The 7,549-nt window shown below is 39.2% G+C and overlaps 1 long non-coding RNA gene across 2 annotated transcripts in view; it reads left to right on the top strand.

Annotated features, from left to right (window-relative positions):
- LOC121327718 overlaps positions 1–7,320 on the top strand; it is a 28,249-nt gene extending 20,929 nt beyond the window's left edge. Inside the window, exons 6-7 of one of the 2 annotated variants that reach the window (XR_005951604.1) lie at positions 7,148–7,181; positions 7,260–7,320. This is a non-coding gene — a long non-coding RNA (uncharacterized LOC121327718). Of the gene's footprint in view, positions 1–7,147 lie in introns of both variants that reach the window. The other variant, XR_005951603.1, reaches the window with a different exon arrangement.
- Positions 7,321–7,549: the final 229 nt, after the last annotated feature.

Here is a 7,549-nt window from a genome sequence, read left to right on the forward strand (position 1 = left end):
TCTCTTTCCAAAGCATGTCACTTTATTACTGACCAGTATGCTGTGTAGATCTCAATCATTTTAAAAAAGCATTGTCTTGTAACATTGTCTTGTGTTGTCTTGTCTTCAAATGTGTTAACTACTGTGTTTCATCAATTAGGTTTGAGTTGGAACTTTTCAGAACCTTAAAATAGAGTCTGAATAAATGGTATGGCTCTGGTGACAGGAGTGGGTGGTAGTGGTCACCTGAGGATCTGGTGAAGGTACATCAAACAACATCATCAAACAATTTCATTTTATTATGATTTTCAAAATACATCATTAAAACAGCTAACGACTTAAGAAAGGAAATGGATATGAGAACAGAGAGTACTTTGCAAAGGACTAACTCAAGATCTGCAGTTAGCAAAGACATGGAGCTCCAGGTTTGTGTCTGTGGCTGGAGCAAAGTGACAATGGTTAGGGGTTTGAAGATTCACCAAGGGAGAATGAAATGCTTGAGGGAGAAGGGACAAGGGCCTCACATTGATCAGTACTTCTTACGAAGTCAGTCAAGTCAGTCGAATGAAATCCAGCGACAGGAAGCAAACCACATTTTGCAGGATATCAGCACCCCTGTCATAGATGAGAGGAGGACTTGCATAAACACAACTAGTGATGAACCTAATGATCCTTGCGAACCAGGTCAGATGAACCAGAGTAAGAGAGAAAAGAAACTCAACGGGCACAAGTCTGGAGTTAAGTGGGCAAGAGAGTCTGAGAAAACAGCATGGGACTCGGTAAACACTGGTCTCTGTTTTGCGTTGGAAAAGTTAGGTGGAATAGTAAAAAAAAAGGTGGATAAATTTGGGGATACCATCTGCGCATATGGAAGCGAGAGGTTTGGAGTTGAAAAAACAAAGGAGAAAATACAAACTATTCCTATACGGCAGCAGGAGATTGAGCGAAAGGAGGCAGCTGAGGAAGCAATGGAGAAGAGTAGAATGAAGTAAGAAGGAGGCACTGAATCTATTACAAAGGGTTAAAAAGCTTACAACAGAGCGCCAACGGAAACGCAGCAAAAAGGAGTGTCCGAGAACTAAGTTTTATGAATACCCATTAAAATGTTCAAAGAAGTTATTCACCAGGGAGAAAAATGGCACACTAAAAGCAACTAAGTCTAAGCTGGAGAGATATCTTCAAGGAAACGCATACAGATTGAAAAAGGCAGGCGCCTATGTCGATTCCTTCAGACAATTAAAAGTAAAGTAGTGGATTAGAGGTTCTACATTAATTGTGAGGCAATACCAACCGTGTCTAAGAATCCTGTGAAAAGTCTTGGGAGATAGTATGATGGGGACCTAAAGGACACAGTTTGTGTGGGAGAAGTGAGACAGCAAGCATTGCAAGGGTTGAAGAGCACAGACAACAGCGCTTTACCGGGCAAACGTAAACTCTGGTGCTTTCAGTTTGGTCTACTGCCAAGACTGCTGTGGCCACTGATTGTGTATGAGGTTTCCTTGACAACAGTAGAGAAGCTGGAAGCGTTAATCAGTTCATAAGTCAGGAAATGGTTAGGAGTTCCACACTGCCTCACCAGAGTGGGACTGTATGGTAAAGGGATACTGCAGCTACCAGTCTCAGATCTAACCAAGGAGTTTAAGTGCGCCAAGGTTCGATTGGAAATTACATTGGTAGAGTCGCATGACGAATGTGTGAGGGAGGCAGCACCTGTGTTGAAAACTGGAAGAAAATGGGTGGCAAAGAAAGCTGTGGAAGATGCAAAGGCTGCCCTTCGTATCAGTGATATCATGGGGCAAGCACAGCATGGAAGAGGATGCCTTGCTTCGGATACATTGTTTCGGTTACTGTTGCATAACCACAGCATACTAATGTATGTGCATTACACATGTTCTTTAAGGTTGGTAAAGTAGTGTGCCTTTAATATTTAAACAGGTCAAAGGACATACAATATCATTCTCTTAAATAACTTGATGCTGTTGTTCAGTATCTAAATCATTCTCTGTTTAGAATTTGCTTCCAACAAAAGGAATGACAGCTGTTTACAGCCACATAATAGCAAAGAGCCTTTGTAGGGCAGACCGGATGTGTAGACATATGATCACTCGAGGACTGTCACAAGTGAGCACACTGTAGGTCGCTGCCAGGCAGTGCCAGAGGTTGCAGAGAAAGAGGGAAGAGTTAAGAGAGAAGCTGACTCATGCAGGGGTGTAGAATGTCATTGCTGCATGCATTTGTCACAATTCTGTGTTCTGTCGAAATGAACAAATATATCAACTTTTTGCTCTCAGTGAAGATGTGCTCACATACTTGTGTCAAAATGATGCCAAATGTAGGTTTAGAATGGAAAAGGGGTTGGGAGGCAAGTTACAGTGCCAAGAAAACGTTTGTGAACCCCAATGATAATTATGGAAATTCCATAGTTTTACCATGATAGCCTTCTTGAATCAAAACCAGTCTTTTCTTAAATATCCAATAGGGTTTATATTAACCAATTCCATGTCTTTTGAAACAAAATGATGACAACAATGAATAATTAAGATTCAGGGTATGTGAAAAAGTAAGTGAACCCCTGGTTTTATCAACTCAATTAAGGGGATAATTAGAATCAGGTGTTTAAATAATTAGGTTGATCTACCGGAGTGAGTTTGGGAGGCCCCACCCTATATAAAGATCAGAAACTTTGTAAGTTTGGTCTTCACTATACAGGTGTATGGAAACAGGTCATACCACGATCAAAATAAATTTCAGAGGACCTCAGGAAAACAGTTATTGATGCATATCCGTCTAGAAAGGGTTACAAAACCATTTCTAAGGATTTGGGGCTCCACCAATCCATTGTCAGACAGATAGTCTACAAATGGAGAAAGTTCAAGACCACAGTCACTCTACCCAGGAGCGGTCGTCCTACCAAAATCTCTCCAAGAACAAATCGGAAAATCATCAAGGGAGTCACAAAGAACCCCAGAGTAACATCCAAGGATCTGCAGGCCACTCTCGCCTTGGCTAATGTGAGTGTTCATGACTCAACTATCAGAAAAAGACTGAACAAGAATGGTGTTCATGGAAGGATAGCCAGGAGAAAACCACTGCTCTCTGCAGGGTAGACGAAGTTTGCCAAAGAGCACATAGATGATCCACAAGACTTCTGGAACAATGTTCTCTGGACAGATGAGTCAAAGGTAGAACTTTTTTGCCTCAATGAGAAACGTTATGTTTGGCGAAAACCAAACGCTGCGTTCGACAGAAGAACCTCATTCCAGCGGTCAAGCATGGTGGTGGGAGTGTGATGGTTTGGGGCTGCTTTGTTGCTTCAGGATCTGGACTGCTTGCCATCATTGACACAACCATGATTTCTGCATTGTATCAGAAGATTCTAGAGGAGAATGTCAGGGCAACCGTCCATGAGCTGAATCATGCAGCAAGACAATGATCCTAAACATACAAGCAGATCTACAAAAGAATGGCTGCAGAAGAAGAAATTCCGCATTTTAGAATGGTCTAGTCAAAGTCCAGACCTAAACACCATCGAAATGTTGTGGCAGGACCTGAAGCAAGCTGTCCATGCAAGGAAGTCACCAGTTACTGAATCTAAAAGTTCACATATTTTTTCACACATGGATGTTGAATGTTGAATCATTTGTGGATAAATTAATGTTGAAAAAGTATCAGTATGTTTTTGTGTCATTTGTTTAATCAGGTTATCTTTATCTATTATTAAGACTTAGATTAAGATCTAATAACATTTTAGGTTTGAAATATGTGAAAATCCTAAGGGTTTCACAAACTTTTTCTCGGCACTGTAGCCCCAATTGTGTATTGTTTAACATTTTAAAAGTAGTAATAACCATGACTTTAAAAACATTTCTACAAGTCCCTTATTATTTTGCTGTTTATTTTACAGCATGTATTAGGATCCTGTCTGATCCTTGCTCTTACTTTTTTTTTTTTGTGCTCACATCAGGGTTGCCAGTTCCGCTTAAAACTAGTGGAATTGGACTTGCCCATGCAGGCAATAGCTTACAATTTTCCTTTGTCGCTTACAGCACATATTTAGGGCTTTTCTTGTTCCTGGTCACTTATGTTAAAAGTAAAAATCATAACAAATGTTTCTGGTCAATAAATGCATAAAAACTGTAGGTTCCCAGTCGCAGTGAGCAGCACAAGGCTATAACCATCCATGTCTGCACACTTATCAGCCTCAGAATAGCAGAACAGAAGCAACTGTGCTATGTTGAGGGCTGCAGTAAAAAAAAAAAAAAAAAAAAAAACAGAAAAAATGACAATTCATAGAGATAACGTCAGTGGAGTTACACTTCCTTCAGCTTTCCGGACCTTTTTTATAAATAAATAAATAAATAAAAACTTCCATTTTCTATAACATTATATACTCATTTTGGTTTTATTAAATTTTTCCTGTAATTTCCATCCCATTTCAAGAAAAGAAGTTAAATAAGGAAAAAAACAAACATTATACTGTATTTACCTATAATTATATACAGTGAGGTCTGTATCATGGAATTATGGATAATAAAAAATAATAGCCTATAAATCATTTATTACATTTTTGTGAAACACTTCAGAATGTTCAATTTTAAACTGAATGGCTATAGAACTGAAATATCGTCATCATTATTTTTTAAAATGTTCACAGTGTATAGCAGCATTTTGCAATCCTAAAGGCTGGGACACACAGAAGTGCAGTCCATCCTGCCTATATAGATAGTCCTTGTTGTAGAATGTGGTCCAATGTTCAAGGTAGGTGAAGCCTTCCTGCGTGCACCACGTTTTCAGCCATGCATTTAGATTATTTATTTCCAGCTGTACGTATGGTTCTTTGCAAGGTGCCGGCAGTATCCCAGCAAATACCACAGTTTTGGTCTTGTCTTTTAATTTCCTTCCTAGCTCTCTGAATTTGTTTTGCAGGGATTTTGGTCTGTCTCTTCCAATGTTGTTTGTACCGATGTGGACGACTACTACCGGGTCGTCTCCTGTTCGTTCTAGGAGCCTGTCCAAGTTCTCAGTGATGTGCTTGACAGAGGCTTCTGGAAGGCAGCACACTGTTGTAGTAAGGGGGTCCAAACTGCACACTGAACTTGCTGTGTTTCTCAGTATGGAGTCCCCAATAGTCATGACCTCCCTAATTTTTGCTGTCTGGCCATCACTGTTAATAGGGTCCTGGATGTTGTTCCTTTTGTTCTCTTGATCTTGGTTTGGCTCATATTTGTTGGATGTTTTGATTTCTGGTGGTTGTGTTTGACGAAGTTTCTTTTTTTCCCTGCTTCTGCCTACCTGAACCCAGCTGTTTTGACCTTCTTCTATCTCCCTGGTGGCTTTCAGTCTGTTAGGGGTGGTGCAGACTTCCATGAATTGTGGGTGTGCCAGCTCCTCAAGATCCTGTTGCTGTCTCACTTCTTCCAGCTCCATTTCTAGCACACTTGCTAGTTTATACAAGTCCTGGATCGCGCTGCACTTTACGCACACTTGGTTTAGCTCTGCTGGGTTTTCTCGGATTTCCCACATCATGCAGGTGTCACAGATTACTGGCTTGAAGACCATGTTGATTATTATTTTTTTTTTTTGTAAGTTTAGTTTCTTCTACAGCCATCAATCAGCTTTCAAAGAACTTTAACTGCTCTGCACTTCTCACACGCTGTCGCTGGAAGAACTGTCATAACACTTTATACAAGTAATTTACTGTACAGTCCTCATTATAGCCTACATGTTATATCGGATATGATAATAACTGTCAGAATACAATTGTTTTGGATTTTTAGAACAAAGTTACTGAGGGTTGAAAGGACAGAAGAGCAAGAAAAAATTGAAAGTTGCAGGGCTTTTCAAGAGTGCTCACAAGATGCTAGAAGGCGTGCAAAGATGCTCATGAGAAGTGGTGATCACACCATACTAAGTAGTACTCATCAGTAGGGATGTGACGATCCATTGATTTGCAGGGTGTACTGCAACATTTTTTTTACAGTTATCTTTGGAGTGATGCTATTTATATAAATGAGTAAGGGTCCAAGTACAGACCATTGTGGTACACTACTAAATACACCCCCCCCCCCCCCCAATCCAGTTGTACACCTCTCACAATTACTCTCTGCTTTCTGTTTTTTAACTAGTTCTGTATCCAATTACATGTCCTCCCGTGTTGTCATGATCTACATGAGTTGTAAAATCCTCAAAAAAATCAATGTTGTATCCAAGCAAAAAAGTCAAGCACAAGCATGATCTCCCTCTTCTGAATCCATGCTGGCTATCCCCTATAATATTGCTGCTGTATAAATAGTCTTCAAGCTTGCCTCTTAATATTGTTTCCATCATTTTGCATGTTACGGAAGTTAAACTAATAGGTCTGTAATTACCTGGGTCTGTATAATAATGGCACAACATTTGCAATATTCCAGTCTTTGGGTGCCTAACATCAATTTTTACCTGTTTTAGCAGACTGCCATATTCTCCCCTGTTAGTCATATACAGTCAAAATGACTGCCGTGGCGGTTCTAGCGTTAACTAAGTTTTGTACTCTAAAGTAACATTTAAACTTGTCAGCAGTCAAAAACAATAGTCTTTATATTATTGGTTTTGTTGTACTATTTAAAAGCTCTTGTGTATGTATGTTGATTTAGGTAAAGCTGGATTATTTGATGACCTTTCTGTGAATTTTTGTGTTTTTTCCGCAACTCACCCGTGAAATGTACTAAAAATCACTGTGCCGAAATCGTAGCCTTACCCCTGATTACAGTATTCCTGCCCCTACATGCTTTTCTAATTGTTTTGTATAATAATTTGCTATCATTTCTATTTTGACCTGGGGGTCTGTAACTTCAGTGCTTTTACCTAACAGCTCTACCCAGATTGACTCGCTTTGATATTTTTTACTTCTGTCCCCTAAGGATCACATGAATAAATTGCCCTTCTACTCTAGCTCATGATAACTTCTGTAGTCTTTCGGGGGTACTTTAAGTAAGTGAATATGTCATTCAGATATTCTATACACCCAACTTTAAATTTATATATATATATATATATATATATATATATAGATATATATAGATATATATATATATATATATATATATATACAGTATAAGCACCACTGCCATACATATGCACATGTTTGCTATTATTTTGATGATATACACTTTTGTCTTGTCGTTTGCAGGAGTGTGTTTATGAAGACCTGACTGCCAAGCAAGGTATTTTCCACAATTTGGAGAGTCATGTTGGTGAAGATGTCATCCTCAGCAGCTCAACCTCCTGTCTCCTACCCACAGATGTGTTCTTACAAGTGACTCGCAAGAAGCGTTGCATTGTGTCACATCCTGTGAGTGTTCTTCATTCAGCACTTTTAAAAACACTACAGTACAAGGGGATATAAAGATAGATGGACACTTTATGCTGCTCTTGCGATTTCTAAAATAAAATTAAAGAATGCCTTTCATCAAGAGGTGTAATGCATCCCACTGAAAACTGCTACTGTATCTCCACATTTGTCTATGAAGGAATGGTATCTGTATTAATGAGTTAATGCAACAACATTTAAAGTAATCTGCTACATCATCTT

This window comes from Polyodon spathula, chromosome 15 (assembly GCF_017654505.1).
Source record: "Polyodon spathula isolate WHYD16114869_AA chromosome 15, ASM1765450v1, whole genome shotgun sequence".
In the NCBI taxonomy this organism is placed as follows: domain Eukaryota; kingdom Metazoa; phylum Chordata; class Actinopteri; order Acipenseriformes; family Polyodontidae; genus Polyodon; species Polyodon spathula.